The sequence below is a fragment of the Muscardinus avellanarius genome (assembly GCF_963383645.1).
Source record: "Muscardinus avellanarius genome assembly, chromosome: 6".
Lineage (NCBI taxonomy): Eukaryota > Metazoa > Chordata > Mammalia > Rodentia > Gliridae > Muscardinus > Muscardinus avellanarius.
This window is the reverse complement of record NC_137791.1, coordinates 65,487,218-65,507,900: the sequence shown is the minus strand read 5'-3', so window position 1 is coordinate 65,507,900 and position 20,683 is coordinate 65,487,218.

The window sequence follows — 20,683 nt, the reverse complement described above, 5'->3', positions numbered from 1 at the left end:
TATTTATCATTGTTTTATATAAAAATACAATTGTAATAAAAATTTAAATGATAGAATATTCAGCCAAAAATAACATAACCAAAGTAAAGCATATAGAAATGTAAAAAGGGTGAGTTGAACACATGTTCACATAGAACATGGACCACATACTAAGGCCATTATGGTCATGCTCCAAAACCCACATGTGAAAAGCCTTGGTAAAATAAAAATAATTATAGAACAGGACAAAATGAGGATTCGGGGTAGAGAAAGTAAGGATTAACATCATCTTTCACCTAATATAGTTCTTCCATACTGTCTAAATTTAAAGTGTTGATAGACAAAGTGACTTCCTCAATATTTTTGTATCATTTATTTCTGTAAGCGATAATAAAAAGTACTCAGAAAACATTTTACCTGAAAATTAATACATTGGTGAGTTTTACTCAATATTATTTTTGTTTAAAAATACAGAATGTAATATTATTTTTATCTGAACACTCACTCCCTGCCTGTCTATCCAAAATAATTCTATCAGTTGTTAGCAACAGTAGTTTATGGAAATTTTTGAGAGATTGACGATTTTCTCTTTTTCACTGTTCCTTATTGCTTATGTTTTTGTAATAAACTTTTATTATTTTATAAAACAAAATAATCTTTAAAGTCAGTGTATATGGTATTATCATGAACAGTAAGAACAAAATACCAAAATTCTTGTAATACACAATGGTCCTCTTTCCTCTGGACACAGGGCATATATCTACACCACTAATGTGGCAGTGAATACCATAATGTCTTGAGGGCTCTTGTCTTTGTATTGAACTACTGAGTTTATGAATATTTTTCTTTTCTCATTATATAAATATTATCTCTCGGGGCAGATGCTTTATCTTTCAATTCACTGATTCCTACTCATGCCTACCATAATTTTGTGAACAAGTATTCAGCAGGTTTTTACTCTATTCATATGTAAAGAATAAGCAAAAAATATCTGGCAAAAATCATATGGAAATTTTACAGGAGTTGTATGTGAATCATCAGTATAGTTCCACTACTATGTGGGTAGCATCTCACTCAACCTGGCTCCTAAACAATTATTTGTTGAACAAATACAAATAACATGTCAAAATTCAGTATTTTTTATTTTTGAGGAACAATAGAAGAAAACTTTTCTTTATATTGTATACAGCTAGAGTAAGCTGCTTTATGGTTATAAAATTATTGGAGTAAAAATAAACTAACAATTATAAAAACAACAAATACTAAAACCAGGTCTTTGTGTATTTTGCATATGCCATTTCACTTAATTCTTAAAATTACCATTAAGTAGACACTAATGTCATTTTTATTTTCAGAATAGTTAAACTGATGTGGAATTAGAATCAACATCCAGTGCCGGCAGTCTACCTTTACATTTAAACTCTAATAGAATGGACACAATAACATTATTTAAAGCATAAAACTAGGCACTTTGAAGTGATACAGGTTATATAAGGTGATAGATAGATGATAGATAGAAGATATATAATATATATGTGTGTGTGTGTGTGTGTGTGTGTGTGTGTGTGTGTGTGTGTGTGTGTATATATATTTTTTTTTTTTTTTTTAGGTCTGGGGATGGAACCCAGGGGCATTCAACCTCTGAGATATACTCCCTGCCCTATTTTTTTTTATTCTTTATTTTGAAACAGGGTCTCACTAAGTTATGGAGGGCCTCACTGAGGCGGTCTGTGAACTGCGATCCTCTGGTCTCAGCTTCCCAAATGCTGGGATTACAAGCATGTAGTGCCACGCCCAGCTCTATAAGGCAATATTAAATTGCCTATAGTACAGCCATAAGTATGTATATGAAGGTTACTGGGAGTCCAGGTTCCTTCCAGGAAAAAGAGGAAGGAAAAAGAAGAAACGATGCCCTTGATGAATACAGTTACTTATGAAGATTTTACTTCTCAGCTCTGATATTTAATAAATAAAATTATAGGATACCATATGAGGATATATTGAAGTGTAGAGTGACTATTTCCCTGTTATAAGGTTGGGTCTCACAATGAGTTACTAACCATATAAATCAATTCTAGAGACAATCATAACCTGTCTTTCAAAACTTTCCAAGAAAATTTTATAGGTAGTCTTTTCCAATAGTCTAGAGTTACTTCCAATAGTCTAGAGTGAATGTCCTGCCAGGTATGGTGGGGCACGCTTGTAATCCCCGCGCTTGGAGAGGTGGAGACAGGAGGATGGCGCAGGTTCAAGCCAGCCTCAGCCGGGCGTGGTGGCGCACGCTTGTAATCCCGCCCTTGGGAGGCAGAGACAGGAGGATCGCGCAGGTTCGAAGCTAGCCGCGCGCGCTGGCTTAGGAGACCCTGTTTCCAAATAAAAAAAATGTAAAAATAGGTCTGGGAGTGTAGCCCGGAAATAGAAGGGCTTCCAGGAACCCCAGTACCACAAAAAAAAAAAAAAAAAAAAGCCAGCCTCACTGGCTTAAGAGACCCTGTTTCCAAATAAAATATAAAATAGTTCTGGGAGTGTATCCTGGAGATAGAAGGGTTCCATCCCCATTGCCACCAAAAAAAAAAAAAAAAAAAAAGAAAGAAAAAGAAAAGTAAATGTCCTTTTTACATTTGCATTTGATTTATACTTTGTCAATAACACCGTGTTCCAATTTTCAAATGCCTGAAGACTAGCATTAAAAGCAATTGTTTTCCTCTCTACAAATGAATTATTTCAGTCTGTCTTTTAATCTTCTGAATTATTATTTATCAAGATCTTCCCCACACTAGGAATATTGATATTCAGTTAACACACATTATTTAAGCATCATAAAACTGTAGAGAATTGGCCTGGTTATTTCACTTTACTGATGATCATAATGACCCTCAGAGAGGTTGAGAAAACTGTCAGAGTCACAAAGATGATCACTGGTTTTCATATCACCTTCCATTCTTTTCATATGAGATTAAGTTGAGTCAAGGTACAAAAATTTAATAGAGTTCTCCCTCCATTTGTTGGTGCTGGAGTCTGAACCCAAAGCCTTGCACATGCTAGGCAAGTGTATAACACTTATCTACATACACAGCCCTTTTTAAATATTTTCTTTGGGGATAGCATCTTGGTAAATAACATAGGCTGGCCTCCAATGAGCAATCCCCCTATCTCAGCCTCCCTAGTAGCTGGGATTATAGTTGTGCACACCCTCTACCCTGACCTCGAGATCCTTTTAATAGCTAAGGTTCTCTTTTTCCTTGCCCTAGAAAATAAAAGCTTATATTTGAGTAATATCTAGGCTATAAACCCAACAAGAGTTACCTATGAATTCTCAAGAGTAGCCTAGTAGCCTTGCACTGCACTTTATTTTCTACACTTTAACTAATCAAGCCTAAATCATTACTCTCTTACTTTAAAAATGGTTATTGTCATTAATATTGGGCAGCTTTTATAGGCTATGAAATGAAGGATAAGTGATGAACCTAAAACATAGAAATATAAAGTTTTTACTCTTGGAAAGTTGTACTATAATAAAAGTACATTACTATTGAAGCAATTGAACTCTGCAAATAAATTATTTAAAATGTAAATCTTTAGTTTAGAAACAAAATTAAATGATAGCATTACATGACATTTTAAAGGGTCAGAATATAGAGTCATATTGGTTTTTATAAATTCACTATAAAATGTTCTTTGAGAATCAATAATGCCTTATTTATTTTTCTTACAAAATACTATAATTTTTAAACTTGAAGGAAATTTGTGTCAATAATTTATATCAGTAATTGCTTGTATATGAAAAACAATATACTATAAATTATCAAAAGGATAAGGCTAAACATAAATTAAAATCCTTTCTATTACATTACACATGCACAGTTTCAGATGGTAGATTTTCTTCTTTTTGAATAAGAACTGGTTTTATAGCCAAGTAGTTATGCATAATAAAAAAAGTTTGTATGATGCATCTTTTTGATATTATTTTTTCTAATTGGTAACCAAGTCCAGAAGAAAAGAGAAACTTATTTTTAAAAAGTTACAATCATAATGTAGTCAGTACTGACAACATTCATCTCACACATGTATATTTCTCTTTAAATTATGGAGTAAGAATAATAGAATCAGTTTATATTTCAACTTGTAATATTATGTCTAGTACAAAACAAGAACAAAACCTGGGAATTTTTCAAAGGTTGAGATGGTGAAACACAGTTGAACTCATATTCTACTTCAGGAAAGATGATTAATTTAATTTATTCCTAGTGGCCAAAAGTACCAAGTATTTCTTGTACAATCTGTATATATCTGTGTAGTAGATATTGCTAATAGACACCTCCGTCTCCCTGAACCACCAGTTACAACTACTACCTCAGAGCTATCTCCCCACCCTTTCCTTATTTTTTATTTTGAAATGGTCTCACTAAATTGATGAGGCATTTGGTAAGATGATGTGTTTCTGGCTAAGTTGCTGAGGTGGCCTCAAACCTGTGATCCTCCTGTCTTCCCTATGGAAATTAGTTGATATGTGGCCAAAGGGATTATAGAAATGTGGAGCTCAAACAAAGTGTAAGGGCGGCTTGGCAGTCTAGAGAACACACGCGTGCACACAGAGAGAGCCTCTGCTCACCCCCAAGGATTCCTAAACTAAAGAAAGGGCGCTGTGTAAAACCCCGAGACGTCAGACAGGAAGAATGGGGCAGACACAAGGCTGAGAACTTGAAAATTCCAAATGGCCCTTGACTATGCTAAACATAGAAAGTCAATTTTTCCTTGTATAAAAACAAAAGTTTTCAGAAAGTACTCTTGAGTCAACTACCTTTGAGCAGGATTAACTCTCCTCAATATCTATGTGATCACCCTTCATTGATAGCCTTGAGGATCCCACAAGACAAAGGAAGAGTATTCTAGATAAATTGCTGTCCCCAGTTGTTCCTGGACCTTACTAAAGTATGTCAGCATGACTCTAAAAAGTATGTATGGAATGAATTTTAAGGGTTATTTTATTCTGACGAAAGCAAAGCATAAAATTGAATCTGACAGAACTTACCAATGCGGTTTTATTCTTATAGGATTGAGGTTGTGTGTGTGCATGTATGTATGTATGTATGTATGTATGTATGTATGTGTGTATTTTTGGTATTAGAGATTCAACTCAAGAACATTCTATCTTAAAGCTACACTTCCAGCTGTTTTATTATTTTTTATTTTGAATCAATCTCACTAAATTAATGAGGCTACCACTAAATTGCTGAGGTTGGCCTCAAAACTTTGATCTTCCTGTCTCAGCTTCCAGGTACTGAGATTACAGGCTTGGGCCACCAGGCCTTGTTCAGAATCTTGTGAATCATCTTATCTGTGGAGAGGCATTATCACCTTATTAGAATGGTAAGATAGAGCTTGAACACCATGGTGGCTCAGAGTTAATTCAGTTGAAATCCAGAATTTTTCTGCCATAATCAAATGAGTTGGTGGACAAACTTTCTGGTAAAGAACAAACAATAAATAAAGATAGGTTTTGTGATACCATTAGGATGCCTTCCTTTACCCTTGCTTCCTCCTCATCTCTCTTCTCTTCCCCCTCCTCTCTCCTCCTCCTCCTTCTCTTCCTTCTCTTTCTCCTCCTCTTTTTTTTTTTTTTAACACTTTAAAAGGGTCAAAATCATTCTTACATCTGGGTGAGGACAGCAACTGATTTTGTCTTTGGTGATAGTTTGTTTTGACACACTCTTCACTAAGAATTAAGAAATCCAGTCACAAAAAGCATGCAGACAATAAGTAGGAGTAGACCTCTGGATGGGACTTTCGAGTGCCAAAGGGGATGGTGAAGTCTGGACTGATGGAGAAGAGACGGCAGCCCTTAATCACTAGCGACAGTGAAAGCAATCAGATTGGTTTCCACCTCAGGGACTGTGCCTTGGAATTGACCTGCCCCAATGGATCAGTTACCCTTAGAATAAAATCTATGTACCATCTATAAAGGTTCTAGTCCATCTTTTTAAAAAAATATTTGTGGTTCTGGGGATAGAACCCAGTGATGTTCTACCTCTGAGTTATACCCTTGCCTATTTTATTTTTTTTATTTTGAACCTGATTCTCACTAAGTTGCAGACAGCTTCATTAAGTAGCTAAGGCTGGCTGCAAACCTGTGATCCTCCTGATGTAGGATAGAAGGAACAAGAAGATAGAAAGGAGACAGACAGGAAGGAAAAAGTAAAATATAACTTTAATATAAGAACCTGGAACTGAAGTGCTTCAGTCTCTAGTCCAGAAACCAGTTCTCTTTCCCAGGCCTGACTCTCCCCAAAATTCCTGGGAAACCTGTAGATCCTATAGTTAACAATATTTCTGAGAAAAACCTTTAATTTAGGATATTACAGCTTATTCATAAATCAGCTAATGAGGACCCCAATCAACCGGAGATCATCCGCCCTAAGGCTGGCCAGACAACCTGCCCATCATAAACTGCCTCGGGACTACAGGACTGAGCTCATCCTCACATACCTTCTCTAGCCCACCCCTCATGAAAGTCCCCGATAAGAAGAGAACCCTGAACTCCCTAAAACGCCTTCCTCATCTTGAGGTGGCCTGCATTCTCTCTTAAATGTGTATTTCTTCCCTTTTTCCCCAAATAAAGGACCCTGCAGATCCTGAGTCCCTGAGCTGAGAGCTCACCCCAACACCCCCATCTTAGCCTCCTAAGCACTAGGAATACAGGTGTGCACCACCACTTCTAGCTCTATTTCATCTCTAGAAACAAGAAAATTCTCAAATTGAGTGCAAAAATGGACTTCAGTTGTCATATGGAAATTTACAGACTCCTTCTAGTAAAGATTCGGAAGCCTTTGATTGATGGAGGTCAGTTTTCTTTGACAATGGGTTCTTCTATGCTGCTAAAAATGGATACCAAGAACAACCTCTAAGCCTTCCTTCATTCATCAGCATCCATGTGTACTGTGGGGAAGAAAGAATGCCTATAGCAGAATATTTGGGAATATTTCCTGGTGATAATTAGTTAATAATCACAACTGAGGCACATGCTGGAAGTCCCACAATACCACCGTGGTGCAGAAGTAAGAGTGAAAACATACAGAAGTCAGCTGTAATGATAAATCACATCCTGCCACGCATATACCTCATGAGGTATCCAGTGACTTGTGGAGGTAGCCTATGGGTATGTTTAAAGCCAGCAATGTCTAGTTAGCAATACACATGCATAGTAAATTTGAGATTCCTTGCAGAGAATGAGTACTATTATGATGAAAAAGATAAAATAATATGTCACCAGAACTATTGAATACTACCCCACTAATAAACTAAAAAACAAAACAGAAACCTACATTCCTGGAAAAATTAAAACAACCAATGCCGCCAAAAGACTTGAAAGATTTAATGTTGTTTATTTCTTTACAGCTCTGTTTAATGCAGATTTTTCCAGAACAAAAACCATGGGCTCTTGTCAAGTAAATGTCAATTATCATAAATATATTCAGATGTTATTATTAACTATTGTTCTATACATGATATCATTCCTGGGGCAAATAAACTGGCCAATGGAAACTATAAACAGATTTAGATCTAGCAATTACTGTCTGATCTTCTTGCTTTTGTGTTTTAGTACTGAGGATTGAACACGGGGACAACTACTTCCAAGTATACCCTCACCTCTATTTTGTAAAATTATTTTGAAACAGGATCTTGCCAAATTGTTGAGGGTCTTGCTAAGTTGTGAAGGCTGTTTCAAACCTGTGATCCTTCCGTCTCAGCCTCCCAAGTACTGGGATTACTGGTGTGTACCACCATATCTGGTTTAAGTTTCTTCTTTCTAAAGATAATAGAAAGCTATCTACAGTCATTTTCAGGGACAGCAATACACCATCACTGGTTTACCTCAAAGCAATGACCCAGTCATAATAAAACCTGCATAAATATTGACCAGATTCATATACCATAATGATACCACATGTCATTTTGTACAATAAATAAAATATGTAATTGATGGAATTAATTATGCTTGCTCATGTGGAAGAGAAAATTTCCTCGAACTATTAAATTCTCAAAAGAAAATATTAAAATGAACCAAATGTGCGATGAGTCACCAAATTATAAATTTGGTTATGAGTAACCATATTCCATTAGAAAATAGATATGATACATACAAAACTAGAGTTAGGCTAGCCTAGATGGGACAAGTAAGTTCCAAGAGCCTGTGGCTCAAACTCCAGTGACACTAAATCCTATGGCTTCACCACCTCTCCCCCAGTACATCCACAGCCGCATGAGGAATTACCTAACCTGTAAGAGAGACAAAGAAGCAGGGCATTAGTTTCTCCATGAGTCTGGAAAATATGCTGGCACCAGGCTGAAATGAATGGCTGCTGCATTACAGCTCCCCTCATGGAAGTCCCTGAAAGAAGATGGGGACAAGAAACTCTTTTAGCTGACAGAACTTTGTGCAATATATTTGCCTGTTCACTTTGACATCAGTAAAAGAGGACCTGATCTGCACTGAAAAAAATGAGAAGAGTAGAAAAGAATAAATTTATTTCATTTCGGAATTAAATACGCAAACTAAGTTACTGAATAAGAAAAAACAGTTGGGAAACATGAGCCTATAAGTTACATTCTTCTATGTAATGATTTCCTTATGGTTTTTTTTGTATGGCTTATATAAAAGAAAATTAAAAATGAACTCAGGTTTCCCAGTTTTCTTTTATGAGTAATTGAATCTGTATAACTAGCCTTTGGCCACATTGGTGATCAACAAATGCTTACTGAGAATTTGCTAGAGTTATAATTGAGGCTGCAATGGGATCAAAGTTTTATAGATTTATGTGGTTCTAGGAAAATTCATCTTGGAGATGCCTCGCCCTGTGGCCAAGACCTCTCCACAAACATAAAGTTCATTTCAAGGAAAAACATATAATTACAGAAAAGTTAGGACTGTTAGGGTAGATTTTTGAATACACAGAACATAGATTTTATCCTTGAGTAATTATTTTCTTCGCTAAATTTACATGATTATATTGGTTTGTCAAATGTACACATTTTGAAAAGTCTTTAAAAAGTAAAATAAAAGTGAATTTTATTTATGTAGATTATATGATATTCTTGATATTAAAAACAAAAGTCTGAGCCAGGCGTTGTGGTGCATGCTTGTAATCCAAGCATTCAGGAGGCTGAGACAGGAGGATTGTGGTTTGCGGCCAGTCTCAGCAACTCAGTGAGACCTTGTTTCAAAATAAAAAGTGAAAAATAGGACTGGGGATGGAGCTCGGAGGTAGAATGTACCTGGTTTCTATCCCCAATACCGTAAAAAAAAAATGTCTGATACGAATTAATAAAAATTGTAATATTGAAAAAATGTCCAGATTACTGTGGCAGCTCCCTAACAGAGTACTCAAAAAGTAAGTTACATTTTAACCTCTATTAATTTTTAAATATCCAAATTACCCAACACTATAAATACAAAGCTACCATATCTGTCAGTAGTAATTTCCGTACATCCCTAATTTGAAAACTAAATTTTCTTTAAATGACTTAGTAAATCTTAATTAGCGTAACTGAAAAATCAAAATTATCACCTGAAGAAATCACATGTCATCCATGATAAATGCAGACTTTAGTATTCAGACCTCAAAGTGAAATATGTTTAAAGATTCTGGGTAATATACTGACAATGTAATTTTGAGTCGATTAGTAGTAGGTTCTACTTACTCCTCAAATTTTTATATTTCCAATTTTAGTGGATCAGTAAAAATCACGAAGAATATACTAAGGGTCAAATGTGAGAATAAGCCCACAGTCAGCATTCCAACACTTGCCTACAGCTGCTTAGTTTCTGTAGCACCCAAGGCATATGTTTTCCATAGCTCTTGACCTATGATGGCAGTTTTTCTGCATCAGGGCAGGTGTATATGTCTATGAGATTTCAAAGGACAAATTCTCCTTCCTCAAAAATATAAGCCACATTAGCTAACATCAACTTCGTAATCAATTAAAGCAATATTTGATTTTCCCTTCTGCCTTATTTTTTTTGTTTTATTTCATAATGTTGCTTAAAAACCCAAACTCCAAAGAGGGATATTTTTGCTCCATCCTCATCCCTCTCCTCTGAGTCATTTCTACTGAAAAGTGGCTACACTTGGTTATAAATATATCACATTTCAAAAAATATACTTTGAAATTCCCAGTAATAATAAACATACTCACATAAGCATTATGGTGTGCTTTTATATTACTCACAATGTAATAGTCTTATGAAAATTATTTTAACTCAAAAATAAAATTTTCACCTTGAGATGACACAGGGTAGAAAGTCTGAGAGACGAGCCCAAGGCCATACCTATACTCAGCCAAAGGCTGAACTTATACACAGAGCACCTATGACCAAGCTCTAGTTTGAGTAGCAAACCATACTGCAAGAAGTATTACTGACAAAATACAATAAAACTGCAGTTTCTTGGAGCTTCCAGTGGATAATAGAAAATGGCCAATTGATGAGATTAAAAAAGAATGATTTCAGTTGTTTTTAGACATTCTCTTGTTTCTTAATTCTCCCTTTCTTCCCAAATCAATATCTTCTTTCCAAATCAAGATGGTCACAGTAGTAGGGAAAAAAGAAAAGAAAAGATGAACAATTGTGACATGAGAATTATGATAAAAAGTGTGTTTCCTGAACCTCTTTCATGAACTTTAAGAAGATCTGTGTAAATAGATGTTCTATTACTAAAGCATATCCCTAGTAAATACACTCCATGTCTTTTAACTCCCATACATTGGAAGCATTTGGAAGCATTTGATTATTTAACATTGGAAGCATTTGATTATCACTTCAGTGATGTCTTTCACCAGTCTTGTCATGTGCAGAATGATGTATGGCATTGTGTCATTAATACATAGCTGATTAAGAACATAGCATGAGAAAATCCCTCAGCAGTAATTTTTTCTTAAAACCTGTTTTATATTGTGGGGAATTCAAAATATTTTGTAAATAGCTATGTACCAGAAAAGTGCATACTGGAACAAAGAACAGGATAAATATCTACTCATCTGATGCAAACCAAACCAAAATAGTAAGGAAGCAACATTGATGTCTGCATCCTCTGTAGCAGTTCTCAATCGGAAGGGAAACAGCCGACCTAGCAGAGTGTGTCTCCTACCACCCACACAAGCTCCCCAAGGCCTCCTGGGGCCCGTGCTCCTGGTAAACAAGACTGGGTAGAGTTCACAAAATAGCAAATGGTCAAAACACACTAAGTAACTCTAGAATAATCCTCAGCTTTGTGAGAACATTTGATAGCAGCTTTATTGCTCCGTATTAACCCATTTCTCATCTCAAAATGTTATCATGGGCATACATGCATCAGAACCACCTTTGGAAGCTTGAAAGAATTCGAATTTTTCAGCATTTGGTCCTGGAAAAGAATCTGCACGTAATTAAGCTCCCAGGTTACTCTTCAGTTGACTCAAGTTTGAAAATCACTGTAAGAAGGTATTTATAATGACATGATTTCTAGTACCACAGTTGATAATAATGTCAAAGTTCTTAGTTTCCAAGTTTTTTGATGTAACAAAAAGAAAGTGCAAATTTTAGTTTTTCCTATAAAGAAAAAATATGTAGGTTATATTAAAAAAACTGAATACAAAGTATTCATTCAATACACTAGAATTTTTAACTTGCTCAAAAAAATTTTTTGTCAAATGAGGGCCAAATTGCCCATTTACAAAGGGTACAATATTTCAAATTATGTATCTAAAATTTATAATTTTTAGGTGATTATTATATTTATGATGTTTACCCAAAATTGTAAAAACTAGTGTATATGAAATTTGGAGAAGAGGATTGAACAATCAATTTGTGATTAAGTTAAAGCAACTTTAAAGTATTCCATGTCACTCTATTTTTTTCAAGGATTGCCATTTTACTATAATAAATTCTCATACTCCAAGTGTCATATTAGTAAAATTACAACAGCCCAGAAATCAAGTACTAACCTAAAAAATCTAGAGTTAAGGAAAATAATGCTCATTTTTTTGTACCCATGGCTAATACTTTACAAAGATTTGAATACTTAACTTTTCTGAACAGAAATAATGAAATATTAGAAATTCCTGATGGGCCTGTTTTCATTAATATTTGACATTTAGAAATGTAAAATATAATAAGATCTATGTATAATAAGATCTATGTGTAAAATGTGAATTTCCAGACAAAGAAATATAATTTTAGAATATGAAAAACCAGAAAGAAATATTACAACTGATTATAGTTTTCCTCTACTCATATTAATGTCCATTAAAACCTGAAGCTCTACACTATATAAAACCATGCCAAGAATATATAAAATTTAGTGTTTTAAAATTATTGTGAAGTAATTTTAGTAATCTACTTCAATGAATCTGATTTTAAATATTTGTACTTAAATACAATATAAAGATTGCCGGGCGTGGTGGCACACTCTTATAATCCCTGCACTTAGGAGGCTGAGACAGGAGTATTGCACAGGTTTGAAGCCAGCCTCAGCAACTTAGTGAGGTTCTCAGCAATTTAGTGAGACCCTGTTTCCAAATAAAATACAAAATAGTTCTGGGAGTGTAGCCCAAAGGTAGAAAGCCTCTGGGTTTCATCCCCAGCACCACAAAAATAAATAAATAAATAAATAAATAAATAAATATTAAAAATAAATACAATATAAAGAAATAGATGTCCAAATACACTGTTGATTTTTTTCCTAGATATAACTTAAGTTTGTAAAAATAAGATACTACTAGCCTGGCATGGTGGTACACACCTGTTATCCCAGTACATGGGAGGCTGAGACAGGAGGATCACAGGTTCAAGCAACGTAGTTAGACTCTCGACAACTTAGTGAAATCCTGCTTCAGAAAAAAATTTAAAAAGGTGCTGGAGTGAGTGTAACTTGGAAGTAGAATGGGTTCAATATTCAGTACCAAAAATATAAAAATACTACTGGTACTTAAAATTTTACCACTTGCCATTTAAATTACTGTAGTAAAATCAAAGTTTAGAAATTAGTGGTGTATATAAATGCATTCATATCTTATATATAAAATGTGTACATCACTGCAATATATATTACATATATTATATATGCATATATATATCATACATATAATACTTATATATGACTGTCTGGAAGTATTAAAAATTTCCTCAGTATATTCTTCAAAAATTCCAATACTTCCTATGATATTTAAACAAATAATATTCTTTTCTACTTTTCTATAACCTTAATCCTCTCCACTTTATAGTTCTCATTTATTGTTTGGATTTTGGGATCAGATATTTTAAAATTCAACAGGATAATTTACCATAATCACCCATAAGTATTACAATGTTGAGAAAATACATTTTTAATTCCCTTTGTCTTTGTTTATGTTTCATAACCTTTTATGACTACTATAAAGAGAACTAATGTTTTCTTTAAGAGATAAAAAGAGTATAAAGCACAATTTCTGCTCTTAAAGGGACTTACATTTTATAAAAATAAAATGGATTAATATAAATTGCTCTATCACAGGGAGTTTAATATCTCACCTATGGTGAGGAATATCCCATGTTAGTAAACCTAGGATCAGTATAAATTTATTGTCTTAGAAATAATTGCCAATAAATCCTATATATCACAAAAAAGAAATAGATCCAATATACAAATAAAAATATCTAAATTTTACAAAACATCTCTGTTTGACAAATATGTGTGTTTTTATGATTTGAACACTTAAAAAACTGAAAATTGAGCTAAGAGTGTTTAGTGGTGGAATACTTGCCTAGCACATATGAGGCCCTGGGATCAACTCCCAATACTGCCAAACTAAAAATTGATAAATAAAAATAAAAAATCATAAAGCTGTAATACAATACGAGCTTCATTTTATATATATGCATACAAACTGATACAACTCAAGATAAGTTTTAACAGTATTTCTGAGTGGAGGATTGTGGTATATTATAATTTTATTCTTATATTATTGTTTATTTTCAAGTGTTCTGCGATTTACATGTATTAATTTTATAAGAAAATAACCTAAAATATTATGCTATATGGTTCTATGCATGGCAAGCTAGTCCTACTCCAAATGAAAGCTTATCGTTAGAAGAAGAATGGTCTCAAAATAATTTCCTACCAAGGTTAAAAAAAATGGTTCATGTCCTCCAATATTAAGCCAAAGTAGGACCATAAAATAATATTAGTAAATTTTTGAAAGAATGGAATAATACTTGTACATCTAAATTAATGTATCTCTCAGAATATCTTTGTCTTTGAAGGTTTGGTTTGGAAGCAGACAGTATTTGGCACAATGAGTAGTAGAAATTTAGCAAAACATTTCAGTCCTGAGTTCATCATTTAAAAACTCTTTAATCTTCTTTAAGTGACTTATACTTTGAGCCTCAGTGACACTAGGTTTCTGAGCCTGACCTCCAGCCTGCATTTTCCTGTCTCAGTTTCCTAACTATTGGGATTATAGGCGTGTGCCACCACACCTGGCTCCCAGTGGCATTATTATTATTATTATTATTATTATTATTATTATTATTAGTGGTACTGGGGTTCCTAGAAGCCCTTCTACCTCCGGCCCGGCTACACTCCCAGACCTATTATATATATATATATATATATATATATATATATATATATATTTTTTTTTTTTTTTTTTTTTTTTTTTTTTTTAATTTGGAAACAGGGTCTCCTAAGCCAGCCTGCGCAGCTGGCTTCAAACCCGCGTGATCCTCCTGTCTCCGCCTCCCAAGCGGGGATTACAAGCGTGCGCCACCATGCCCGGCCTCCCAGTGGCTTTAAAGGAACAAATGACTACTATCTGTATATTTTTGAAAGTCAGTGAAATGGTTAATATTGGGCTAAAATCAAGATATTGCAAGGGCTTCGTTTTTTTTTCTGCAGGCCTTTAGAAAAGTCATTTTAATTGCATTTTCCAATTTTGAATAGGCACAAGCAGTTTAATAGGCACAGGCTCATGGTCTCATTCCTCCATCTTCAAGGGAGAGATAATAGCCCAAGTCCTTCTCAAGCTGTGGTTTTTCTGTTTCTCCCTCTTTTGCTTCCCTTTAAGGACTTTGTGATTATATTGTGTGCATCAGGATGCCCCATAATAATCTCCCCACCTCACCGTCAGCTAATTAGCAACCTTAATCCCATCTGCAGCCTTGATTTCCCTTTGCCATGTCACCTGACATATCCGCAGGTTTGGGGATTAGGACACATTTTTGAGGAATTTTGTCTACTACAGCATCTGAACGTTCTTTACAGCTCAAGTTCCTTCTCCCCCTTTTCTAAATCCTTCTTAAGCAAAACAGAGAGAAATGTAGTGTATGCTTTCTATTTCTCTTCACATGGTGTTTATAGGATAACCCTGATTATGATCATTGTTTAGATTTCCCATCAAGTCAAAGCAAATGATACATTAGAAGAATTTTCTTAGAGTCAATTAGTGGGGGTTTGAAAATTCCTTTGAGGATGCAAAACATTAGGCAGATGCAAATGAATAGTCTGCATTCTTAAAATACCTTTTAGTGCAAACTTTTTACCATTTATTTTAATGACATTTGTATTGCAGCTTTGATAATTTCAGGTATCCCTAATGGCCATTATTAAAACGCCCGTTACTCTAGCATTTTATTGTAGATATTTCACTTTTTGTTACTCCATTTCTAAGAATCTCAAAATAGCAAATCTTTTTTTCTTACTACTATCATTTGGAAACTGTGCTTTGTTTTTTTCTAGTGAAGAATCTTCCTATGATGGTTATTAATAGACAACAACACCATGTTTTATGTTGCACATTTTTCTAATAAAATACTACTTTATTTAATAGAGAAACAGAAATGTTTACATGGACAGAATAATTGCAGGTACATATTTGTGTGATAATGAAACGGGTTTATTTCAGAGAGACATACAGTGTTTAATAAAACAAGGTTTGGTATTCAGGTTGTTCTAAATTCAGAATCCAGATCTATTATTAGCCAGTAGATGCTTCGAAGCAAATGACCTCTCTGGGTCTAGATCCCCCACTTGTAACACGTGTATGACATCTTCTCTGAAATTAGTTGCTGTGAGAATTCCAGGTGATAAAGTATGTAGAGAGTTTATCATAGTGCCTAATCCCTGTTACGCAGTCAATGGAAGTGTGTGTCAAACTTGTGGTAAGTGAAATCTGCTTTTGGAGAACAGCATTTACTAGGGGGAGGAAAGCAAACTCCTATAGACACAGTGATAGACTGTTACAAGGAAGAACGCCAATCCCTTTAGAATATTTCTTCAATCCTGATTCCTACAAGGACAAGGTCTCAGTTTGGATTCAGGAACTCCAACATTGTCAAAAAGGATGATTTAATATGCCTGGAGCATATACTTAGCTATAAAATTTTCAACCCTTTTCTTCAGTCTGTGCATATGTATGATCCCCTTCCTTTTATAGCATGTGATAATAGTTTCTCATTTATGGTAGTGATGTAAAACACTCCTTTAAAATATATTATGTTTAGCCAGGCGTGGTGGCGCACGCTTGTAATCCCTGCGCTTGGGAAGCAGAGACAGGAGGATCGTGCAGGTTCGAAGCCAGCCGTGCACGCTGGCTTAGGAGACCCTGTTTCCAAATAAAAATGTAAAAATAGGTCTGGGAGTGTAGCCCGGAGGACGAAGGGCTTCCAGGAACCCCAGTACCACAAAAAAAAAAAAAAAAAAAAAAAAAAATATATATATATATATATATATATATATATATATATATAATGTTTAAAATAAAAAGTTAGCCTAACAAATCTTTTTATTTGACAAGAGAATAGGCAAATAGTCCAACACTGGGGAAGGTCTTATAAGACTGAAACCTGCTATCTCAAGGGATGGTACTCGTGACTGCCTTCTGGATATGAGTGGTGGCTTTCTGGAAGAGAAGTTATGCGTGAAAACTCGCCCCCAGCAGTTAGAGAAAACACTCAGCCATTGCCTGCCCCTGCTGATCAGTTCTCATGACTGAACTACTCAGACCTCAAGTCATCTGAGACGGAGATACAATGGAGATAAAATGACAAAGAGCCATTAAGCTTGTCTCACCCCTACTCCACTTAAATACCATGCATGAGAGCTGAGCCTGCCGTTATGAAAATCCCTTCAACCCAGCACCAAAGATGAAGAATACATACTTCAAGAATGAATGAGTGAGACACAATTCCCCCTGCATAAGATTATTGTGCCTTTAATCCACTCTTTCTCAAGAATGCCATCAATTCCAAATGTCTAATAGAAGTTATTGTCACTTCTGTAGTGTTTTTAAGATAGAAACTAGTAATTAAGTTACTAGTGTGAATCAAAGTATTCTTACGAACAATTAATGTAATCAGTAGTCTATACAATGCCTTCTAAGCATCAGAGAGGCTGTAGCATCAGTTAGTGGCAGAGTCAAAGTCAGATAATGACACTTGATCCTGTGTTTATTGAACTTCAAAACCAGTGCCACAAAAAAGTTTGTATGCTATTAAAAGCTATTCAGTCAAATTTTTAGATTAATAAATGATAGTCTTATAAGGAGGATGATCTGTTCTTTTATTAAAAATAATTGTGAATTTTTTATTTTTTTAATATAACTTCATCAAATAGCTACAAAGATGTAACTTTAAAGTACATAAATAAATAATAAACACTCCAAAACCACAAAGTTGATCTAGTAAAATGATTAAAAGTAAACATAGAAAAATCCTTTTTGGTATTGCATATTTTTAATTTGTTCATGTCTTACCTTGGAAAAATAACATAGAATGTGCTAATCTTTCAGATATTCAAGAGGTTATTAAGTTTAATTTCCATTTAGATTCTAGTCATTCATTTTGTCTTTATTTACCCTGGAAGAAATTCTAAATTACTAACATTCTAAGTTATACTAAAAGATTAGAAATAGCTTAGTAAAAATTACTAAAATATTTGCTATCAGATTTAAAGTTAATTGAATATTGATAAATGTCTAAAATTATCTTTGTCTTACACAAAAAGCCTTTTATGCAATCTATGAATTTTTAAGATTGTTTTCATAATTAAAAGCTTTTCTGCAAACTAAGCAATTTGAAAAATGATTGGCAAAACTAGGGTTGGTAATCCAAAAGGTAGATATAAGAACTCTGGGGGCATTCAGAGGTGTAGCAGTCAGAACACCCTAGAAATAGGACATTCAGAAAGTTGTAACTTTATACTTTATTTTCTTAATACATTTTCTTTCTTTCTTTCTTTCTTTCTTTCTTTCTTTCTTTCTTTCTTTCTTCCTTTCTTTCTTTCTTTTCTTTCTTTTCTTTCTTTTCTTTCTTTTCTTTCTTTTCTTTCTTTCTTTTTCTTTCTTTCTTTCTTTTGGTGATATGGGGGTTGGAACCCAGGGGCATTCTACTTCCAAGCTACATCCCCAATCCTGTTTTTAATTCTTTATTTTTTAAACAAGTTCTCTCTAAGTTGCAGAAAGTCTCACTAAGTATCTGACGCTAGCCATGAACCTGCCATCCTCCTGTCACAGCCTCCCAAGTACTGGGATTACAAGCATGTACCACCATACCCGGCTAACTTTAACATTTTCATAAACTTAACTAGCTATTCTAATGCCACTCTTTGTACTAGCTAATCAGCCAGTATCTCTTAATGTGTTTATCTCTTCTGAACTGATGTCAGAAGTTACCCCTTCCTTTAAAGAGCATCCAATCTACTTGAGTAATAAGAGTCATTATCATATTAATATTGTTTCTTCATGGCCTGTTGTTAGTCAATCTACAAAAAAAAATAAAGTTCATTCTCTGACTAAATTCTTTTCATTTATGTCAGTTACTCTTGTTTGAGGTACAAAAGGGTTTCAACAGTAATTTACTTGGATCACTTTTGACAACTCACATGCTTGCTTCAAATATGTGTTTTGTTTACAAACATTCCTTACAAGGAAACAATCTGTTCTTGGCCACTCTAGTCAAATTGTACTTAATTTTGGACTGCTTTGATTTATTCAAACAATGAGATGCCCTATAACTTACATGATTATTGACATGATGATGTGTTTACTTAATCTAATGTGAAGATTTCTACAAAATCACATTATCAGTTGATCTGTTTTCATGCTACTTAAATATGAATTGCATAAACACACACACAGAATATTCTTATATTTAGAATTTCTCAGACATTTTCCTAGTTCCAGTTCATTTGCACATTTTATTTTTTTTTCTAATAGATACTCATTGTCCTCTTATTCCTCTCATTTTCTCTAGGACATCCCAAATGATTTTGGGATGATTCTGGGATGTCCTACTCAGCCTACCAATGCCCTTTTCCCTGTGTTATAGCCTCTCCCATTTACATTTTTATCTAAGCTTCCTCCCCCACCCCTAACCCAATCAGAACTTTATATTACTATTTTCCCAGCACCAAGGAAAACATAGGCAGTGCTACCAATCTTTGGCTGAAGAACCATCCTCTCAAAAGGTATTTTCTACTTAACAGAGATGATAGTTTTGTCCAAAATCACTTATTTTTCTGCCAGTGTTGTTATGCCAATATGCCCATTTGTGAAACAAATGGTGTCATATGAAAATTGTAGATACGTTGTTAGTTACAGAATTTCTTAGACCACCAGAATATCCTAATATGCATATATGAAACTTATTGTACCAAAAGAAAACATTTTCTAAGGAGCATATATTCTTCAGAATACAGTTTGAGAACATAACACTAAAGGAATAATGCTCTGGAAGCATGAATTCAGGGTATCCAGGTATTGATCATCATGGAAGAAAAGGATAGGTCTCTCCTGTAATGTCTCACATGGCCACGCACCTACCCACTAAGTAACCACCATAACTGTGAGTCCGTCACAGAGCATTCGCTTTGCTCCAAGGATCACTGTATTTCATCTTTTGCTGGTGAAAAAGCACATAGTATAGAGAGATCTTGTGCTATCAAAAGTCCTACAACTACTAAGTGACACATCAGTCATAGGCAAGAGAGCAAAAGATTATCTTGAGGTGCCACAAAACAGCAAAATACGTATAAACACAGCAGACATCCTAATGACTAATAGATTCTTCTAAGAAAAATCAGAAGTAAAATGTGTTTTAATTCATAACTTTTTGGTTTACTACCCTTCATAAAAGAAATACAATAGTCCCTTTTTCATAGTAATAATTCTTCCCAATTACCCATATGCTACTCAAAACTAGAACATTTCTTAGGGGCATCTCTTGGCATTTAAGATCTAGGTGGAATATCATATTCCCTATAGACTTTTACCCTATGGGGAATAAATTACTTCAGACATTATTTTGAAAAATCTGAATGTATCAGTAAATCTTTACAACTATACAACCTGTACAGCTCTACCAAGAATTACTTTTTTTGTATGACAGTACTATTATCTGCACCAAGAGACTGAGTCAACTCTTAGTATAAACCAGTCATTTTGTATGTGATATTGTTTAGTTAAATTTCACAGGGGGGAATAATGTGTGATATAATTATGGATTGCTTCCTTCAAGAATAAATAAAAGGTTAACTAGTCTTTTTAAAAAAATGTTTCTGAACAAAATTTTATTATCAAAATGAAGAACTTCTCTTTCTCCATTAACTCTTTTCTCTGGAAGCAACACACAATTTTATGAGTAATGCTGTATAGTTTGTTTTCATACCATATCATAGGTTTCATCAAGTTCAACGTA